Source organism: Microcaecilia unicolor, unplaced genomic scaffold (assembly GCF_901765095.1).
Source record: "Microcaecilia unicolor unplaced genomic scaffold, aMicUni1.1, whole genome shotgun sequence".
NCBI lineage: Eukaryota > Metazoa > Chordata > Amphibia > Gymnophiona > Siphonopidae > Microcaecilia > Microcaecilia unicolor.
The window spans coordinates 201,220-224,135 of record NW_021963085.1 but is presented as its reverse complement, the minus strand read 5'-3'; the positions used below and the strand labels follow the sequence as shown (position 1 = coordinate 224,135).

General features: G+C 46.8%; 2 long non-coding RNA genes across 2 annotated transcripts in view; both read right to left on the bottom strand.

Annotated features, from left to right (window-relative positions):
- LOC115458913 overlaps positions 1-21,430 on the bottom strand; it is a 29,603-nt gene extending 8,173 nt beyond the window's left edge. Inside the window, exons 1-2 of the long non-coding RNA XR_003940168.1 lie at positions 21,401-21,430; positions 17,946-18,106 (exon numbers count right to left, since the gene is read on the bottom strand). This is a non-coding gene — a long non-coding RNA (uncharacterized LOC115458913). The remainder of the gene's footprint in view (positions 1-17,945; positions 18,107-21,400) is intronic.
- A 13-nt stretch (positions 21,431-21,443) lies between these two features.
- On the bottom strand, positions 21,444-22,432 carry LOC115458912. Its single transcript, XR_003940167.1, has 3 exons — positions 22,392-22,432; positions 21,653-21,766; positions 21,444-21,514 (listed from the first exon to the last, which is right to left on the bottom strand). It is a non-coding gene; the product is annotated as an uncharacterized LOC115458912 (long non-coding RNA).
- Positions 22,433-22,916: the final 484 nt, after the last annotated feature.

The window sequence follows — 22,916 nt, the reverse complement described above, 5'->3', positions numbered from 1 at the left end:
CCGAGGAGCCGATCATGACTGGGTGAAGCCGCCATCTTTGGATCCGCCAATTTCTGTCGCAAAGCGTTCCTTGGCGTTTGTTTTTGTTGTCATTTCTATACCCGGCTCCCGCAAACGATTGCCAGGGCTTCAATCTCCCTTCCGATGCTGTTTAGATTAGTTTTTTAGGGTTTTAATGCCCAAATCTTAACGGGGGCGAAGATCGAGGTCGGAGAGCGCTTTACATGCGTCCCTCTCTCCGGCATGGCGTCACGTGATCTTCGTTTATTTTTTTTTAATATACTCCTATCAACATAATTCTAGATGGTATACAACAAACATATGTAATAGTTCACATAAAAAGAAATAATAGAAAATCATATCAAAATAAAATGGGAAAGTAAAGAAAGCAGTCAGCCTTATCTTTTTTCAAAACATCAAATATTGCTACACACACCACAACTTCAAGGGTAAATTGTTCCAGTTGTATACATCATACTGAAAACACACCACTGTCTCATAGACGTTTTATACCACAGCACTGCTAAGAAGAACGAAGGTTTCTAGAAGGAAGACGTTTAAGTAGTGTGCGATATTTTACAGGTGTCCAATGCAACTCCCTCAGAATGGAAGAACTAGGCATTAAATGGGCAATTCTAAATCGAGGGAGGCGAGAGGATGTCGCAATCGTAAAACCCGTTTTTTGAAGCTCTGGGACCCTTTTCTGTCCTCTCTGTCCCTAGGGAAGAAGTTTGGTGCTTAACGTGTTGGGATTGCATTATCTCTTTGATCTGCCCCTCTTATCGAATAACGACTCCAAATTATTGCCTAACCTGTGTTGGGAGGGTACCTGGTGGGTAGAGGGTAGGGTAATACAACCCCGTAGCCAAAGCGCCCTCTGTGCCGCAAGTACGAGGGACATATTCTTTGCTGATGCACGTAGCAAATCATAAAGCCATCAGTCAGGAAAGAAGAACCCATCTCCACTTGACCAACTGCTGCACTAAATCAGCCCTATCCAAGACCGAACCTGCCCAGCGAAAGGAAGCGCGGGCCTTACTAGCCACGCACAAACAGACGCTTGCAGCACTATAGCCAATAAATCAAAACTACGCTTAAGAAAAGACTAAGAATCCAGGGAGTCTTCCTCCTCCATCCCTCCTGAGCATTCATCAGCCAAAAAAAGACCAGACCGAATATCTTCCGAGAGATTGGGCCGGGACTGGGGCAAGGCTGTCCCCCCCCTTCCGAGGTCGCCGCAGCTGCCACTCCCCCACGAGGCCGCCGCCCCCTCCATTGAATCAGAGCGCCTCTCACCTTGTGAAAGTGCTGCAGGTAGCAGCAGATCGCCTCCCTCCGGGGCTCCTTCCCTCCCTGTGGTCCCACCCCTCGTCTGACATAACTTCCGCAAAGATGGGACACAGGGAGGGAAGGAGGCCCAAAGGGAAGGTGATCTGCTGCTGCCTGCAGGCGCTTTCACACGGAGGTAAGAGGCGCTGTGATTCAATGCAGGGGGTCCGCCCTGTGAAAATGGAGCCGCCACTGGTTAACCCCCCTGCAGGTCAGCCTCCGTTCAAGCTGTTCCTGCCACACTGTGCTCAGTGGTCAAATCAGGTGGTGTTGCCGAGAACAACTGCTGCTCACTACAAAGCCGGTGCTGCGATCCATGCGCCTCAACCCCCGAACCACAGAAGGGCTCTCCTCTGGTAGTAAGACATCTTTCTCCTGAGAATCCAGAGAATCTTTCTCCTCGAGCTCACTAAAAACCTCCTCTGAGCCTGAGAGGGAAACCGTCCAGATCCTCAGCCCAATCCAGGCAAGGTCTTTTGGCCACCATCGGACCACCTCTCTCACCTGTCTTCCAGGCCTGATATAAGTCCAGACAAAACTCAGGAGGGAGCCCATTCCTCCTGAGCATTCACACCGGCCAAAAGAGGCCCAGACCAAAATATCTTTTTTTTTTTTTTGTTACATTGGTACCCCGCACTTTCCCACTCATGGCAGGCTTAATGCGGCGGGCAATGGAGGGTTAAGTGACTTGCCCAGAGTCACAAGGAGCTACCTGTGCTGGGAATTGAACTCAGTTCCTCAGTTCCCCAGGACCAAAGTCCACCACCCTAACCACTAGGCCACTCCTGCAACAACTGGAGGCGGGCCTGTAGCACGGGATCCGCCGAAAACGGAGCCACCGCTGGTGAACCCACTGGCAGGGCAGCCTCTGTTCCAGCCGTTCTTGCTGCGCTGTGCTCCACAGTCAAATCGGGTGGAGTCACAGAGGGTGACTTTGGCTCATCATCAGAAAGACCGGCAACTGTGATCCAGGCACTCAACCCCTGGTGCGCACACGAGCAGCAGCGAAGGAGCTTGGCAGCACACATCACAGTGGTAAAAACAGGAGGGAGGAAAGATGTGACCCGCCCTACAAACCAAGCAAAAACAACTTCCCCTCCATCACAGAATCAACACTCTGCTCTCCGGACAGCCAAAACGTACCGGCACTGAGTCTGGTGCTGTTTACTCTCTCTCTCTGTTTTTTTAACCTTGAGCCCCGCTGCTGAAGGCTGAGCAAGGCACTCAAGGCTTCCCACCCAGACACGGTAACAGAGGCACAAAGCTGTCCACTCCAGAGAGTAGAGAATGGGGAGGGACCTGGCCACCTGGGTTTAACACCCCAAGGGGAAACGGGGCCCCACCGGACCCACACTCCAGAACCCCAGAAGCACTACAAGGGACCAGGTGTAGGGTTTTTTTTTCCATAATGCTCTACGCAAAATACGAAATTGGCATTCACGAATATCCACATTTACCGACAATGTGAGCACTTCGGCCAATAGCTGATCAAAATCTAAAACAAGATCCAGCCTCCCTAAATCTAGAGCTCACCAGCTCCTTATTCTTGCGAGGAGCTATTCTCATAAGCGTCTTATATAATCTGGAGACCAAAAGACGGTCTCCCATGACCATACCAAAGAAAATCCCTTACTCGTTTGCCGTGGTCTACCTCACGAATATAATGAACTAACTGGTTATGCGCAAAGATATTACAGAATCAGAATCAATACCCATCCCTAGGGCCCCAAGATTCAACATCGACACATTCGCAGTCCAGAACATGTTCTAATCTAATCTAGTAACATGTCACTCCGAAAAAGACCTGCACGGTCCATCTAGTCTGCCCAACAAGATCAACTCATATGTGCTACTTTTTGTGTATACCCTACTTTGATTTGTACCTGTCCTCTTCAGGGCACAGACCGTATAAGTCTGCCCAGCACTATCCCCACCTCCCACCACCGGCTCTGGCACAGACTGTATAAGTCTGCCCAGCACTATCCCCGCCACCAGTCCCGCTCCCACCACCGTCTCTGGCACAGACCGTATAAGTCTGCCCAGCACTATCCCCGCCTCCCAACCACCAGCCCCGCCTCCCACCACCGGCGCCCCATCTTCGAAACACAGGGTTGTCCATACCCGGGGAAAACAATAAATTACCCTTAATGGCATCAAATCAGAGACTTCCGACGTTACACTCCAGTATCTATTCAAGTCCTTCCAAACCTCCCTCAAGAACGTAGCAAGACACTTTCTCTAAAAGAGGAAGGTATCCTCCGACTAGGAACCTGCAGTAAAAAATATAGGTGACAGGGTCGAGAATGTTCCATTTCCAGCTCTTGGGGAGTATAATCCTGTGTATTGTTATTTGACAGCCAAGGCCTGAGACTTTGTTCAGGCTCCAAAATGGTATAAAAACTTACAGGCCTTTAGCCATAATTGAACTCTGAAGTTCCAACAGCTCCTGAGCTACTGGGACACAACATGCAGCAAAATGAAGAAGGAGCTGGGGTGCAAAAAAACCTCGTAACAGGATACAGATGGCTCCTCAAGCCAGGTGCAAGGTCTTGCTTAAATTTGTGGTTAACTGGGCTGAGGATGAGAACATGTTCTCAAGATAGAGCTACTCATTAGCAGAAGCCAATCAGTGCTAACCATGACATAATCTAGATCCAATCAGGTGAGCTTCCTGTAATATAACTGATAGTAACATAAGTAACATAGTAGATGACGGCACAAAAAGACCTGCATGGTCCATCCAGTCTGCCCAAGACAAACTCATATGTGTATATACCTTATCTTGAATTTGTACCTGTCCTTTTCAGGGCACAGACCATATAAGTCTGCCCAGCAGTATTTCCTGCCTCCCAACCACCAGTCCCGCCTCCCATCACCGCTCTGTACAGACCGTATAAGTCTGCCCTCCCCTATCCTCGCCTCCAACCACCACCCCCTCTTCCCCCTCCCTGCTCCGCCACCCAATTTCAGCTAAGCTTCTGAGGATCCATTCCTTCTGCACAGGATTCCTCTATGCATATCCCACGCATGTTTGAACTCCGTTACCGTTTTCATCTCCACCACTCTCTCCCGCGGGAGGGCATTCCAAGCGTCTACCACCCTCTCTGTGAAAAAATACTTCCTGACATCTTTCCTGAGTCTGCCCCCCTCAAATCTCATTTCATGTCCTATCGTTCTAACCGCCTTCCCATCTCCGGAAAAGATTCATTTGCGGATTAATACCTTTCAAATATTTGAACGTCTGTATCATATCACCCCTGTTCCTCCTTTCCTCCAGGGTGTACATGTTCAGGTCAGCAAGCCTCTCTTCATATGTCTTGGAACGTAAATCCCATACCATCCTCGTAGCTTTTCTTTGCACCGCTTCCATTTTTTTAACATCCTTCGCAAGATACGGCCTCCAAAACTGAACACAATACTCCAGGTGGGGCTTCACCAACGTCTTATACAGGGGCATTAAAACCTCCTTTCTTCTGCTGGTCACCTCCTCTCTCTATACAGCCTAGCAATCTTCTAGCTACCAGCCACCCGCCTTGTCGCCTGTTTCGTCGCCTTCAGGTCCTCAGATACTATCACCCAAGATCCCTCTCCCCGTCCGTGCCTATCAGACTCTCCCCGCCTAACACATACGCTCCCTTGGATTTCTACTCCCTAAGTGCATCACTTTGCATTTCTTCGCATTGAATTTTAATTGCCAAATGTTAGACCATTCTTCTAGCTTCTTCAGATCTTTTTTCGTGTTTCCACTCCTCCGGGGTGTCCACTCTGTTGGAATCTTGGTGTCATCCGCAAAAGGCAAACTTACTTTGTAACCCTTCGGCAATGTCACTACACAAATAAATTGAACAGAATCGGCCCCAGCACCGTCCTCCTCCGAGCGAAACTCCATTCACCACCACCTCTGGCGTCTGTCCCGTCAACCAGTTCCTAATCCAGTTCACCACTTCGGGTCCTATCTTCAGGCCGTCTAGTTTATTCAAGAGCCTCCTGTGGGGAACCGTGTCAAAAGCCTTGCTGAAATCTAAGTAGATGACGTCCATAGCACGTCCTGATTTAATTCTCCTGTCACCCAGCAAAAGAATTCAATGAGATTCGTTTGGCACGATTTCCCTTTGGTGAAACCATGTTGTCTCGGATCTTGCAACTTATTGGCTTCCAGGAAATTCACTATCCTTTCCTTCAGCATGGCTTCCATTACTTTTCCAATAACCGAAGTGAGGCTTACCGGCCTGTAGTTTCCAGCTTTCTTCCCTATCCCCACTTTTGTGAAGAGGGACCACCTCCGCCGTTCTCCAATCCCTCGGAACCTCTCCTGTCTCCAAGGATTTATTAAACAAGTCTTTAAGAGGACCCGCCAGAACCTCTCTGAGCTCCCTCAGTATTCTGGGGTGGATCCCGTCCGGCCCCATGGCTTTGTCCACCTTTAGCTTTCCAAGTTGTTGATACACACTCTCTTCTGTGAACGGCACTCTATCCACCTCATTCTCAGGTGTACTTTTGCCAGTCCCTCTTGGTCCTTCCCCAGGGTTTTCTTCAGTGAAAACAGAACAAAAGTATCTACTTAGCAAATTGGCTTTTTCTTCATCATTTTCTACATAGCGTTTTGTTGTATCTTTTAGTCTCACAATTCCCTTATAGTCTTTCTCCTGTCACTAATATACCTGAAGAAGTTTTTGTCTCCCCTCCTTACATTTCTAGCCATTTGTTCTTCCGCTTGCGCCTTCGCCAGACGTACCTCTCTCTTGGCTTCTTTCAGTTTCATCCGGTATTCCTCCCCGTGTTCCTCCTCTTGAGATTTTCTATATTTCTGGAACGCTAACTCTTTAATCTTTATTTTCTCAGCCACTTGCTTTGAGAACTATATCGGTTTCCTTTTTCTCTTGCTTTATTTACTCTCCTTACATAAAGGTCTGTGGCCCTGTTTATTACTTCTTTTAGCCTGGACCACTGTCCTTCCACTTCTCGTATGTCCTCCCAGCCCATCAGCTCCTTCCTCAGGTATTCTCCCATTTTGTTAAAGTCAGCTCGCTTGAAATCCAGGACTTTGGTTTAGAGTGGCCGCCATCCACATGAGCCGTTACATCAAAACAAACCGTTTGATGGTCACTGTTTCCCAGGTGTGCAGCCACTCGGACATCTGACACACTATCCCCATTTGTGAGCACCAGATCCAACGTGGCTCCCTCCCTCGTGGGTTCGTTCACCATTTGTCTGAGCAGAGCACTTTGGAAAGCATCCACAATCTCTCTACTTCTTTCCGATTTGCAGATGGAACCTTCCAATCTACATCCGGCAGATTAAAATCTCCCAACAACAGCACCTCTCTTTTCTTCCCCAACTTTTGAATATCAGCGATCAGATCTTTATCTAGTTCTTCCAATTGTGTCGGGGGGTCTATAGACAACACCCATGTGGACCAAGGTTCTATCCTCTCTTTTTTTTTTAATTTATTATTTATTAGTTTTAATAATACAAACAAATAATCATTTGTAAGGCAATACAGAGAAATTATTTACAAGAAAATGAAAAGAAAACATAGAAAATCTAACAAAGATTTCCAGAATACAATTATTTATACTCTGCCTCAGACCACAATCTAGGAAGGGGGGGTAGTGGGTTGTAAGTACAATTTCAAGGAGAATGTAACTTAAGAAGAAACTATTTTAATAACGTATAGGTAAGTCCTGATCTTTATCCCGAGTTATTATTGCTGATGTTCTTAATGTCATTCAACTAGAAGATCTTTTAGAGTCCAGAAACGTCTTTAGTTGAGATGGTTTAAAAAAAAACATATTTTGTCCAGACAGGCGAATCAAACATTTACAAGGGTAGGCCAACATAATGTTGCACCTAATCCCTTGACTTCATCTCTCATAAGTAAAAATTGTTTTCTCCTTTGTTGTGTAATCTTTGCCACAATCCGGGAACATCCACACTTTCTGGCCACAAAATGTTTTAGAAGAATATTTAAAATACAGTTTCATCAACATATTTATATCTTGTTCAAAAACTAAAGTTATAATCAAAGTTCCTCTGGATGTGATCTCATCCATAGATTCTTCCAGAGCAGCTGTTAAATTTTGAATGTCAATAGCGGGCATAGTTTTCACTGGTTCTGAAACTTCTCTATTTTTTGAACATTTGGCAAATAATAAACTTTACTGCAAGGAGGTATCTTGTTAAAGATAAATTCAGTATTTCTTGAAATACTTCTTAAGAAAATCACGGGGTGTCATTATTGACGATATAGGAAAATTAAGTAATCTCAGAGTCAGTCGTCGATTGTGATTTTCTAGTTGTTCTAATTTCCCTGTCATTTCAGTCGCTGCGATATCATTTCTCACGTACAGAGCTACTCCTCCACCTATACGTCCTCTCTATCCTTCCTAAAAAGATTATAGCCTGGTATGTTACATCCCATTCATGGGAACCATTGAGCCATGTCTCTGTGACTGCAACTATGTCCAAGTCAGCCTCCAAAATCAGGGCTTGAAGGTCATGAATTTATTGCTTAGACTGCGAGCATTTGTGGTCATTGCTTTCTATGTACATTTCCTAGTATGTGTTATGGTTTTAGTGATTTGTGAGGGTGTTTTCTCTTTGGGTACCTTGTCATATTTTTGTTCCCCCTTCCTTGCTTTTTCTTTTTTTTTCCCGCTTCAGTTTTATTTTCAGGAACATCATGGTGCTGTAGTGGAGCAAAAGAATTTTGTAGTGGCAACACTTGTGTGGACGGATGCTTCTGTGTCACATGACGAATTCTGCCTGAGCCTACTGTGAACCATCTGTTCCTTTGTGGTTTTATTCTCTGAGGCAGTGGTGAGAAGTTATGATTCTGCACAGTCCTATAAGTTGCTTTAATTGCATCTAATTCTTGCATTACTTTATAGAGCTCTTGTTTTAAAGTAGATAGCTGAAGACAGATAGGACAAGCTTTAAGTTTCCAGATGATTGGCCTTGAAACTAAAGCAGCACAATTATTGCAGAGAATAAAAGTCATCCTGATTGGTTGAAATGGGTATGAACAGGTGTACTATGTTGGAGTAACAGCCTGCAAGACTGCCTGTGTATGACTGTGGAGTAAGTTATTGAGGTTTGGTTTGTCTATAAATGAGTGGACAACCCTGGGGTGGGTGGGATTATAAGTCCCAATGGGTCAGCTAAGTGCTGCTATCTATCAAGGGAATTCTTTAGCTGAATGGACCAAAATGGTAGTGTCTGATCCAGGACTTTACACTTTATTTTACTTTTTAAAACTACCCTAGATATTAATAACTTTCCTTTTAAATAAATCTAGATATTGCCAATAATTATAGCAGTGTAGCAGCTATGTAAAAATGCCCCTCCCCTCTATCAGAGTTTGGCAGGAACAGAAAGAAAGAAAGAAAGACAGAAAGAGAGGTTTCCCAGGGCTAATTAAATTGATTAAGCAACAAGCCTTAAAAATTTAAGACAATATCAGGTAGGTTTCTCACCTAACGCCAGTCAGTCAATTTGAGAAGTATGGGATTTAGGGGTCAGAATAAACCTGTCCTTTTAGTAGGAGCTTGGTTCAGTCCCAGCACCTGGAAGTTAGAAGTACAAGTGATATCCTGAGTAAACCTATAAAAGTTAGCGTACTTCATACTTCAAGTTAGAGAGGAGTCGTAGCTCATTCTCTCTCCAGGGGAAACCGGGGCAGCCCAATAGAATTGGCAAATTACCCAATTGTTTTCCCCTGAATACCTTTGAGTGATAAAATATATCACACAAGACTAAAACCCGGATAGCACCTGTTTGCAACTGGGGGACTATATTCCTACAACTAATTGATTGCACATGCCACTTGTATGTTCTTTGGTGTCTTTGGTAAGTAAATAAATTTATAATCCTTAGAACCATAATGTCTCTCCTTCTCTTTACTAATATCTATTAATAATCCCTTGGTTTGGTTAAAAAAAATATGAAGGTAAAATTATGTATCATACCTGATAATTTTCTTTCCATTAATCATAGCTGATCAATCCATAGACTGGTGGGTTGTGTCCATCTACCAGCAGGTGGAGATAGAGAGCAATCCTTTTGCCTCCCTATATGTGGTCATGTGCTGCCGGAAACTCCTCAGTATGTCGATATCCGCAGGACTCAGCACTTAGAGAATTACACCCACAAAGGGACACTCTGCCCAGCTCACCACCGCCGAAACGGGGGAGGGGAATTAACCCAGCTCATCCCCACACAAGTGGGGGAGGGGAATCCGTCCAGCTCATCCCCGTGGAGCGGGGGAGGGACACCACCCCGCCGATGCGGGGGGATCTGGCTTATCCTGCAACCGCAATCGCGGGAGGAGCTGACTGACCCTAACACCGCCAAAGCGGGAGGGGTACAAAGCTGCCCTACAGCCGCACGAAGCGGGAGGGAGCGCCGGCAGAATTTATGTCTCAATCCAGCCCCGTAAAACGGAGGGGAGAGGAATGCAGCAGCTCACTGTAACACAAACTCGTCTCAACTCTTGAAGAATCCAATTGAAAAAACTTGAACACGAAGTCCTCCTGAACAGGAACTGAAGACTAAACTTGAATCTGAAATGCAACCAGAATATAAACAGTACAGATATCTGGGAGGGGCTATGGATTGATCACTATGATTAATGGAAAGAAAATTATCAGGTATGATACATAATTTTACCTTCCATATCATCATGCTGATCAATCCATAGACTGGTGGGATGTACCGAAGCAGTACTCACCCAGGGCGGGACATTGAAATCCCTGACCGCAACACTGAAGCTCCAAACCGGGCCTCCGCCCGAGCAGCCACAGTCAAGCGGTAATGCCTGGAGAAGGTATGGGCCGATGCCCAAGTTGCCGCCTTGCAAATCTCTGCCAAGGAGACGGACCTGGCCTCTGCCATCGAGGCCGCCTGAGCTCTAGTGGAGTGAGCCTTCAGCTGGATAGGCGGCACCTTCCCCGCGGCCACATAAGCCGCTGCAATGGCTTCCTTGACCCATCTTGCCACTGCAGGCTTAGCAGCCTGCAGACCCTTACGAGGACCTGCAAACAGGACAAACAGATGATCCGATTTCCGGAAATCATTGGTCACTTCCAAGTATCTGATGATGACTCGTCTCACATCCAGATATTTGAGAGCAGAGTATTCCTCTGGGTAGTCCTCCCTACGAAAGGAAGGGAGACAGAGCTGCTGATTCACATGGAAGCGAGAAACAATCTTGGGCAGGAAGGAAGGCACTGTGCGAATAGTCACTCCTGCCTCAGTGAACTGCAGAAAAGGCTCTCTACATGAGAGCGCCTGGAGCTCGGAAACTCTTCTGGCTGAAGTGATAGCCACCAAAAAGACTGCTTTCAACATCAGGTCTTTCAGAGATGCCCTCGACAGGGGTTCAAAAGGCGGCTTCTGCAAGGCTCTTAGCACCAGGTTGAGATTCCACGCAGGCACCACTGAGTGCAGAGGAGGGCGCAGGTGATTAACTCCCTTGAGAAAACGTACCACATCTGGCTGCGAAGCCAGGGAAGCACCCTTCAGGCGGCCCCTGAAGCAAGCCAGAGCCGCTACCTGGACTTTAAGGGAACTGAGCGACAGGCCTTTCTCCAGACCTTCTTGCAGGAACGCCAGCACTGAAGAAATTGGAGCAGTGAAGGGAGAAAGTGAGCCTGCTTCACACCACGCTGCAAGGTACGCCAAACCCTGGCGTAAGCAGTAGAAGTAGAGCGCTTCCTCGCTCTCAGCATAGTGGCGATGACCTTGTCTGAGAAGCCCTTCTTCCTCAGACGCTGCCGCTCAATAGCCAGGCCGTAAGACCAAAGGGGGAGGGATCCTCCATCACCACGGGACCCTGATGCAACAGGCCCTGCTCCACTGGCAGCCGCAGAGGGTCGTCCACTGAGAGCCTGATCAAGTCCGCATACCAGGGACGTCTGGGCCAGTCCAGACCCACCAGGATTATCCGGCCCGGATGCTTTGCCACCCTGTCTAGTACCCTGCCCAACATGGGCCAGGGCGGGAACACATAGAGAAGCTCTTGTGTCGGCCACTGTTGGAGAAGAGCATCTACTCCCAGAGATCGAGGGTCCCGTCCTCTGCTGAAAAAGCGCGGCACTTGGCAATTGGCCGATGACGCCATCAGATCTAGGCTCGGCTGGCCCCAGCGCTTCGTGATGTCCAAGAACGCCTGAGCCGATAACTGCCACTCTCCGGGATCCAAGGTATGGCGACTGAGAAAGTCCGCCTTGACATTCATGACTTCGGCAATGTGGGCAGCTGACAGCTGTTCCAGGTTCGCTTCCGCCCACTGGCATAGATTCATGGCTTCCTTGGCTAGAGGGGCGCTCTTGGTACCTCCCTGGCGGTTGACATAGGCCACAGCCGTGGCATTGTCTGACAGGACCCGTACTGACTTCAACGCCAGTATCGGGAGGAACTGCAATAGCGCCAACTGAATGGCTCTGAGTTCCAGGAGGTTGATAGACCACTTTGCCTCTGCAGGAGACCAGAGCCCCTGCGCTGTCCTTCCCAAACAGTGGGCTCCCCAGCCCGTCAAAGAGGCGTCCGTCGTGACGACAATCCACTCCGGGGACACAAGAGGCATCCCTGCAGACAACTTGTCTGTCTTCAGCCACCAGCTCAGCGCCTTGCGCACTGCTGGGTCCAAGGGAAGGCACACAGCATAATCCTCTGACACCGGAGTCCAGCGCTGCAGCAGAGAGTGTTGAAGTGGTCTCATATGAGCCCTGGCCCAAGGCACTACATCCATCGTGGCCGTCATAGAGCCCAACAGCTGCACATAGTCCCAAGCCCGAAGGGGAGAGGCTACTAGGAACTGGTCCACCTGAGCCTGAAGTTTGACAATCCGATTGTCCGGCAGGAACACTCTGCCCACTTGGGTGTCGAATCGAACTCCCAGATACTCCAGGGACTGAGTCGGGCGCAGCTGGCTCTTCTCCCAGTTGATGATCCACCCCAGGGAGCTCAAAAGAGCAATCACCCGGTCCACAGCTTTGCCGCACTCTGCATAAGAGGGGGCTCGGATCAACCAGTCGTCCAGATAAGGATGGACTTGTACTCCTTCCTTTCGCAGGAAGGCCGCGATGACCACCATTACTTTGGAGAAGGTCCGCGGAGCAGTAGCCAACCCGAACGGGAGGGCTCTGAACTGGAAGTGTCGGCCCAGGACTGCAAAACGCAGAAAGCGTTGATGAGGAGGCCAGATGGGAATATGCAAGTACGCTTCCTTGATGTCCAAGGATGCCAGGAACTCCCCTGCCTTCACTGCCGCTATAACAGAGCGGAGAGTCTCCATGCGAAAGTGCCGAACTTTCAAGGCCCGATTGACCCCTTTGAGGTCGAGGATAGGCCGTACAGAACCTCCTTTCTTTGGTACCACAAAGTAAATGGAGTAACGTCCCTTGCTAAGCTGATTTTCTGGCACCGGAACGACCGCACCCAGGCGGATCAGATTGTCCAAGGTCTGCTGCACTGCCACAGCTTTGACCGGAGACTTGCAGGGAGAGAGTACAAACCCGTCTCTTAAGGGTCGGCAGAACTCTAGCTTGTAGCCGTCTCTGATGACTTCCAGCACCCAAGCGTCTGAAGTTACCCTGGTCCACTCGCCCAGAAACAAGGACAGGCGTCCTCCAATCTGCACTGGGCCATGGACCAGGACCCCGTCATTGGGTACAAGACCCTAGGGGGAGGACCGGAGGGCGCACCTCCGGGACGGCGGTCTCTGCGAAAGGAATGCTGCTTGGGGGAGAAATTCCTCTTGAAGGAAGAGGGGGGCAGAGGAGCCCGACTTGCCCGGGCGGTACCGACGGGCTTCCTGAAAACGTCCTCTGGAGATACCGGGGCGAGCACTGGCCCGAGCCCTGACCTCTGGTAACCTCTTGCCCTTAGACGTGCCGAGATCGGTCACAATTTTGTCCAGCTCGACCCCAAAGAGCAGCTTGCCTTTAAAAGGCAACTTAGCCAGGCGGGACTTAGAGGCATGGTCAGCAGACCAATGTTTCAGCCAAAGCCACCGCCTCGCAGAGACTGTCTGAGCCATACCTTTAGCTGAGGCTCTCAAGACATCATACAGTAAGTCTGCCAAATAAGCCAAGCCCGATTCCAGGGCCGGCCAATCAGCCCTCAAGGAAGGATCCGAGGGGGAAGCCCGCTGCACAATCGTGAGGCACGCCCTGGCCACATAGGAGCCGCAAACTGAGGCCTGCAAACTTAAGGCAGCCGCCTCGAAGGACGACCTTAAGGCCGCCTCCAATCTTCTGTCTTGGGCGTCCTTTAGGGCCGTGCCACCTTCCACCAGCAACGCCGTTTTCTTAGTCACCACAGTGATTAAAGAATCCACGGTAGGCTAAAGAAAGGCCTCCCGTTCACTTTCAGGCAAAGGATAGAGGCGGGACATAGCCCTAGAAACTTTGAGGCTCGCTTCCGGGACATCCCATTGAGCCGAAATTAAGGTGTGCATGGCATCATGCACGTGGAAGGTTCTAGGCGGGCGCTTCGTCCCCAGCATAATGGCGGAGCCAACAGGGGCTGAGGGAGAGACGTCCTCTGGAGAGGAAATCTTCAAAATGCTCATGTCCTGCACTAACAGGTTGGGCAAATCCTCTGAGCGAAAGATCCGCGCTGCAGAGGGGTCATCCGCTCCATCCGAGCGGGAATCCGTTTCCTCCAAGGAATCTCCAAAGGACCGTTGGGAGAACTCAGATACGCTGCCCTCATCTACATCAGAGGAAACAGAGTCCTCTAAGGCCTGGGAATCCACCCGAGGGCGTTTACTTCCGGGGGCCTCAACCCCTTTATCGGACAAGGGAGAAGGGGCAGCGTTTTGCATAAGGAAGGCCTGATGCAGCAGCAAAATAAACTCGGGGGAGAAACCCCCCAGACTGTGCACTTCAGCAGCCTGGGCCACAGCCCTAGACGCACCCTCAACCGGCGCTCGCAAGAGCGGGGAAGAAACATGCTGCGCATCCAAGATGGCGTCCGGCGCGACACTCCGCGAAGGAGCCGCGCGGGAAGAACGGCGCTTAACTTTAGCCGCTTTTTTGCCGTCGCCCAAATCAAGGGCGGCCATGGCATTAACGTCTCCCAGCTCAAGGGCGGCCCAAGAAGAAGCTGTCCGAGCAGAGTGGCCGGCCAAGATGGCGGAGGCGAGCAGCGGGGGATGGGCGTTTATGGCGGGAAAAACCGCCGCACCGGAGGAAGACCCGGGACACTGACCGGCCTCCGAACTGACACCCAACAAGGGCGAATCAGACTTTAAGACCCCCGCATCCCCGCTAGAAGCGCACACACGGTCCGGGGAGCGATTCTTCGCGCCCTCGCCCTCCTCACGCCATAGGCCACGTGGAGATCGATCGGGGAACCCCCTGCCCGCTATAAAAAGGTAAAAATTACCTGCTTCTCGCTCCGAGCTGTAACGACCTGGTGTCCCAGTGAATAGCTGCAATAAACATTTAAATAAACGTCGAAAATAAACGCCTTTAAGGACGTCCAAATTTTTTTTTTTTTTTAACGGAGCCAGCGGGAGGGGGGAGAAAAGGAGGGACCTGGCGCCACCAGGTTTGCACTTGCTCAAGAAGAGCCCTCAACCACAGGCACTCAACAAAACCTAAAAATTAGGCTTGGAGGCCTAGCCAGAGCTGCTGCTCTGTGTGACCACCACCTGCCTGAGATAGAGAACATACTGGGGAGTTTCCGGCAGCACATGACCACATATAGGGAGGCAAAAGGATTGCTCTCTATCTCCACCTGCTGGTAGATGGACACAACCCACCAGTCTATGGATTGATCAGCATGATGATATGGAACCACTATTTTATTTAGAGATGGAGTCAGTTTTGAGGTCCAATCAGCCTTCTCGGGGCTTTCTCTGATACTAGACAGCTGAACCGCAGTACCAGGCGGAACCTGGAGGGGAACATTTAACCTCCCATAAAATTCACTGTCTATATAGCAACCTACCTGGCTCCCTATCCGTTTTCGCATCCTGTTCAAACTTCTTCTACTAATCTATAAATGTACTCACTCTGCTGCTCCCCAGTATCTCTCCACACTCGTCCTTCCCTACACCTCTTCCCGTGCACTCCGCTCCATCGATAAATTCTTCTTATCTGTTCCCTTCTCCACTACTGCCAACTCCAGACTTCGCGCCTTCTGTCTCGCTGCACCCTACGCCTGGAATAAACTTCCTGAGCCCCTACGTCTTGCCCCATCCTTGGCCACCTTTAAATCTAGACTGAAAGCCCACCTCTTTAACTATTGCTTTTGACTCGTAACCACTTGTAACCACTCGCCTCCACCTACCCTCCTCTCCTCCTTCCTGTACACATTAATTGATTTGATTTGCTTACTTTATTTTTTGTCTAGTAGATTGTAAGCTCTTTGAGCAGGGACTGTCTTTCTTCTATGTTTATGCAGCGCTGCGTACGCCTTGTAGCGCTATAGAAATGCTAAATAGTAGTAGTAGTAGTAGTAGCAATCCCCCAAGTGACGAAGCACGCAAGCTTGATTATAACGACGCAGATTGGGAATTCCTAAACCCCCTTCTCTCCAAGAACCTAACATGAACTGTAACGGCATTTTAGGTTTAGCTCCTCCCCACAGAAAAGTTCTTAACTGTCTATGCAATAAAACTAAATCCTTTGCCAGAATAAGTAAGGGCAGCATTTGAAGAACATAAAGCCACCTTGGAAATTCCACCATGTGAAATAAATGTATTCTTCCATGAAGGGAGAGAGGAAGGGCCCTCAACGCTTCAAACATTCTGTAGTATTTTCTAATAAGCGGGAAATATTTAAATGGTATAAGGACCCTACTTTCATTGCCAGCTGTATGCCCAAATAAGTGAAAGACTCCCATGCCCACCTAAAAGGGAACGCCCCTCCCCAATCCCGTTTCAAACTGTCCTTCGACGGCAATGCCAAACAGTTGGAAAAATTTAACTTGAAGACTGCAAAGTCCCCAAATTTACAGAACAAATCTAACAACTCCTCCACAGATCTCCGAGGCTGAGTAATATGCATTAAAAGATCATCAGCTAAAGCTGAGATCTTAAAAGTAGCACATCCAATAGGTACCCCAGCAATCTCCGAATGGGAAGCAATTTCTCTAATAAGGGGATCCACAGACAACACAAAAAGCAATGGAGAAAAAGGGCAACCCTGTCTTGTACCATGACTTATAGAGAATTCCGAAGATCTCTCCCCATTAACCCACATAAAAGCCTTTGGATCTGAATACAACATTCTTACCGCCTCTCCAAATAAACCCTCCATCCCAACCTTTCTCAAGTTTGCAAAAAGGAATTGCCACGCAACCCAATCAAAAGCCTTTTCTGCGTCGAAGCTTTTCAACAAAGATTCCTCCCCAGAACGTTCTACTGCTTCCAATGAAGCCAATATTGATCTAATGTTTTAGTTGCCATCCTGCCCTTCACAAAACCCACCTGTGAGGGAGAAATCAAGTCTGGAAGTACATGCCAGGCTTCAGAAGCACAATCATTTGAGCAACTTTAAATGACTCCGGCATGGTCCCAGTCTCCCCCATTGAATTAAAAAGATTTAATAATGGGGTCTTCAACTGATCGCAAAGCAATTTATAGAATTCCACACTAAGGCCATCGGGGCCTGGTGGCCTATGGAGCTTACTTTGTTGGAGTGCCAGCAATAAATCTCCCTCTGTAATGGGAGCATTGAGAAATTCTCTTTGCGAGGGTGTAATCTTGGGTAAGGATAGGTTATCTAAGTACAAATTACTGTCTAGCATAATACCTGTAGGTTCTTGATACAATTGTTCGTAGCATTTCCCAAAACACGCCGCTATCTCAGTATCCGAGCGTACCCATCCCCCTCTGGAGTCTCGCAACTGCAATATCCTCGGTCGCTCTTCTTTTTTTTATTAGTCATGCCAACAAGGCCCCGCCTTATTCCCGTGTTGGAACAGCTTATATCGATAATACAATTGGGATTTTCTCGCTCTTTGATGGAGCAGCTCATTCATTTCTTTCTGAGAAGTCAGAAGGGCTTCTCTAGCCTCCACTGACCCCATATTGGAGGTGTTGCTTCCGGACCATCTTCTTCAACTGGAGAATCTCCTTATCTCTCGCTTTCCGAGTACAGGCTCTATAAGAAATTATCCTCCCCCACATCACTGCTTTTGCCGTTTCCCAAAAAAGACCATATTGGTGGGCATGAGCTCTATTAGGAAACACAAAATCCTCCCATCTTTCCCGGAGAAATATGCCAAAACCTGCATCCCAGTAGTGCTATATGTTAACGAGGAAATTGAGTGAAACAGAGTAAAAATTCAGCCGGAAACAGATTGCAAAGTGGATATAGAGAGGTCAGAAAGAGTGAGAGATATAGGGAAGATTATAAAAATTAACAAAGGATGAAGACAATAGATACTAAAGATAAAGAGAAGAGGCAGAGCGACATGGGATAAGAGTGAGGGAGAATAAGAGAAAGAAGAAATGAAAAAAGAAAGAAAGAATATGAAAAATAGAACAAACACATTATCTACACAAGAGTTAGAAGTCAGAGGCTGTGATTATAACACCTCGTTCTCACTATCTCTGGTCCACAGGAGGGAATCTTTCTTATAGGAAAAGTTTGTATCACCTCATTACTAGCTTTAATCGTAGCTTCATCACATGCTTCAGGCAGTTCCTCACATCTGCCTGTTGTGGTCAGATTTCCTGTTTCCTCAGATCCCCGAGGCTCAGTTCTGAATCCTTTTTGCTCAAATTGGATTAAAATGTCAGGCCTGACATTGTAGAAACCTATTATAAGAAAAAGACAGCAAAATATGTTCGTTTTTTTTTAAGTTACCACAGAATTATTCACAGGCACCTCCACTGGTACAGAATTAAAATAAAGAGGGGTACTGCTGTACTGATCATCATCAAAAATGTTTTCTAGAAATACCCCGATATTTTCATGCTGTGGTGAGCAACTCCTTTCTCAACAGCTACAAACAGATGTGTTATACACACTAATACTGCATAAATATAATGGAAATGTCTGTCATCACGAGTTTTGTTGCTGATTCGATTATTAGGCATGTAGATAGCTGGGTGACTGGTGGACGTGAGGATCGCCTGGTCACTTGCCTGCCTGGTGCAAAAGGTGACGGATCTCACGCATCACCTAGATAGGATTAGATAGTGCTGGGGAGGAGCCAGCTGTCTTGATACATGTGGGTACCAATGACATAGGAAAATGTGGGTACCAATGACATAGGAAAATGTGGGAGAGAGGTTCTGGAAGCCAAATTTAAGCTCTTAGGTAGAAAGCTCAAATCCAGAATTTCTAGGGTAGCATTTCTGAAGTGCTATCCGTTCCACGCGCAGGGCCCAAGAGACAGGCAGAGCTCTGGAGTCTCAATGTGTGGATGAGATGATGGTGCAGGGAGGTGGGTTTTAGATTTGTTAGGAACTGGGCAACATTCTGGGAAAGGGGAAGCCTATTCCAAAAGTATGGGCTCCACCTTAACCAGGGTGGGACCAGGCTGCTGGCATCGGCGTTTAAAAAGGAGGCGATAAGAGCAGCTTTTAAACTAGAAACTGGGGGAAGGCCGACAGTCGCTCAAAAGCGCATGGTTCGGGATAAGGCATCTTTCAAAGACATCACCAAAACAGGGAAGATAGGGTATCCCGATAGTGAGGTTGCAAAAAAGACCATAGTAGATCAGGTGTCCTTAAATAAAAATCAGACAAAAGATTGCAAATTAATACTGTCAAGTACTGAGCATGATGTAAATAGGAACAACAAACATAATTTGAAATGTCTATGTGCGAATGCCAGAAGCCTAAGAAATAAGATGGGAGAGTTAGAATATATTGCACTAAATGAAAAATTAGATATAATAGGAATCTCTGAGGCCTGGGGGAAGGAGGATAAACAGTGGGACACTGTCATACCGAGGTACAAATTATATCGTAGCGATTGGGCGAATTGAATTGGTGAAGGGGTAGCACTGTATGTTAAGGAGGGCCTTGAATCAAATAGATTGAAAATTCTGCAGGAAACAAAATACATCTTGGAATCCCTATGGATTGAAATTCCATGTGTAAAGGGGAAAAGGATAGCGATAGGAGTGTACTACCATCCGCCTGGCCAGGATGAACAGACGGATGTAGAAATGTTATCAGAAATTAGGGAAGCTAACAAGCTGGGCAACACAATAATAATGGGTGATTTCAATTACCCCAATATTGACAGGGCAAATGTAACATCACAGCATGCTAGGGAGGTACAATTCCTTGACGAAATCAAAAACTTTATGGAGCAGCTGGTACAGGAACTGACAAGAGGAGGAAAAATTCTAGACCCAGTCCTTACTGGAGTGCATGATCTGGTGCGGGAGGTAATGGTGATGGGGCCACTTGATAACAGTGATCATAATATGATCAGGTTTGATATTAGCTTTGGAGTAAGTATAAACAGGAAATCCAAAACGTTAGCGTTTAACTTTCAAAAAGGATAAAATGAAAGAGAGAAAAAAAAAACTTAGAGGAGCGGATGCGAGGGTCAAAAATTTACATCAGACGTGGATGCTGTTCAAAAATAAATACCATCCTGGAAGCCCAGGTCAAATATATTCCACGTTTTAAAAATGGAGGATGGAAGACCAAATGACAGCTGGCATGGTTAAAAAGTGAGGTATAGGAAGCTATTAGAGCTAAAAGAAAATCCTTCAGAAAATGGAAGAAGGAACCGACTGAAAATAATAAGAAACAGCATAAGGAATGTCAAGTCAAATGCAAAGCGCTGATAAGGAAGGCAAAGAGGGACTTTGAAAAAAAGATTGCGTTGGGAGGCAAAAACACATACTAAAATTTTTTTAGGTATATTAAAAGCAAGAAGCCGGCAAAAGAATCAGTTGGACCTCTAGATGACCGAGGAGTAAAAGGGGTGATCAGGGAAGACAAAGCCATAGTGGAGAGATTAAATGAATTCTTTGCTTCAGTCTACACCGAGGAAGATTGGGGGAGTTACCCGTGCCAGAAATGGTATTCAAAGCTGACGAGTCGGAGAAACTGAATGAAATCTCTACGAACCTGGAGGATGTAATGGGGCAATTTGACAAATTGAAGAGTAGCAAATCTCCTGGACCAGATGGTATTCATCCCAGAGTACTGACAGAACTGAAAAATGAACTGGCGGAACTATTGTTAGCAATATATAATTTATCTTTAAAATTGAGTGTGGTACCAGAAGATTGGAGGGTAGCCCATGTAACGCCAATATTTAAAAAAGGTTCCAGAGGACAGCCTAAGGTTCGGTGCCAGGAAAATGGTAGAGACTATTTTAAAGGACAAAATTACAGAGCACATTCAAAAGCATGGATTAATAAGACAAAGCCAACATGGATTTAGTGAAGAGAAATCTTGCCTCAACAATCAATTTCTTTGAAGGAGTAAACAAACATGTGGATAAAGGCGAGCCAGTTGATATTGTGTATCTGGATTTTCAAAAGGCGTTTGACAAAGTACCTCATGAAAGACTCCAGAGGAAAATGGAGAGTCATGGGATAGGAGGAAGTGTCCTATTGTGGATTATAGCTACGTAATGCAAGGTTCCACGTTAGGAGTCACCGACCAAGAAAGGGATCTCGGAGTCGTTGTTGATGATACATTGAAACCCTCTGCTCATTGTTCTGTGGCAGCTAAGAAAGCAAATAGAATGTTAGGAAAGGAATGGAAAACAAAAATGAGGACGTTATAATGCCTTTGTATCGCTCCATGGTGCGACTCCATTCTCTTCTGTTCTACAATTCACCCTTTCGACAATGTTAACTCCCTAATCCCTAATTGGTCTATCTTGAATAGACTGTAAACTCTGATGAGCAGGGACTGTCTCTTCAAGTTCAAGTGTACAGTGCTGTGTACGTCTAGTAACCCTATAGAATTGATACATAGTAGTACTAGTGGTAATAGCAATGCTGCTCAATTACACACCCCGGCAGTATCTGCTTTGCAGAGAGGATTATGGCTTCTTATCCTTACCAGCTCTGAATTCCTAAATAATCCCGGCTGATTTTATTAAGATGTGCAGGAGGAATTTATACTTACTTGTTACAGGAGGGTGAGTCTGTTCAGACATCTCTGATTTAGGAGGATCCATCAAGGGGAGATCTTCCTCTTGTTTAACCCCGAGTGAGATCACAGACGTTACAACTGGAAGGTCTGTTAAGAGAAAATACATTAGAAGGAGTCATCAAAGATACAATAATACTAAATAAGGAAATGGACCTTAAATCTCTAAACGCCTGGAGACTTTGATCTGAAAATTCAGAGGCCTTCAAACCCAAAACATTTACTTACTCTTAATGAGATCATCTGGGTTTTCTTTTTCCTCCCACTCAAAATGTTGAGGGAAATAATTCTCGTCTTTGTTCTTAATCTTGAAAATGACATCAGGATTAACAACTGAATAACCTGTAAGTAAGCAGGAAAATAGCATTTAAATAAAAATGTATAAGCCCTGGGGAGGTTCCATCTGTTTCCTGTTGTGAACAAGCAGTGCATGAAAGTGTGTGTGTGTACATACAGGACTAAGTTCTGTATATGGAGCCAAAAAAATGATGCTGATAAAAATTGGAGCTAAACGCTATTCTATAAACAGTTCTCAGAGATAGTCGCTGTTGATAGAATAGTGTTTTGCGCCGGGATCTGCGACCAATTTTGGGTGTAAGGATTTACGCCCACTGAAACCTGGTTTATATTCTTACACAGAAGTTGTAGACGGAGCTCCGGAGCTAGGCAGCCATGTCGGACGGTGACGTCACTTCCTCCGTCCTGATTTATATTCTTACACAGAAATTGTAGTTCTCAGGAAAAAAGGTCAAAATTTTGTTGTACAGAAAAGGGAGACAGACTGCAGCTGGTCTTGTATGAAGCCTCCAGTTTAAAGTAAACATTTTATCTTTTGCAACAGAAGCCAGGTCTCAATTTCAGGTGCCCACGGGACCTGGTACCTGGGATTTTTCCAGCTCTGATAAAATAACAGCACCCATTCCATTAATGTGCCTGTGTGGTAGATGATAAAAAAAGACATAACTACCTTGTGAGATGAGGATGTCATGAACCTCCTTGATGACCTTCTTGTACAGCTCCTTCTGCCATTCTCTCAGAAAGTTCCAGTCCACTTCCAAGAAATAAGCAGCAACATCCTTGAACAAGGCCTGGAACAACAGACAAGACACCATCAGTCACAGTTTCACTATATTGTGTACCTTGTTGGGTAGACTGGATGGACCGTGCACGTCTTTATCCGCCGTCATCTACTATGCTACTATGTTTTTGTTTTCTCCAGAACTTCGGATCCTTAAATGTGAAGGACGAAAACTGGAAAGGAGATGGCGCAAATCTCACCTGGATGAAGACAGGCTAAACTGCAGGAAGCACATGGTAAAGTACCGCCAAGCCGTAACAGCAACCAAAAAACAGTATTTCTCTCAATGCATTGCACAGGCTGCCAATTCAACCAAGCAGCTGTTCAGTATAGTAAACACCTACTGCAACCCCCACAACAAAACCAGCCTGCCCAGTCTAAACTCACAACGAGTTTGAAGAAAATTAAAAGACG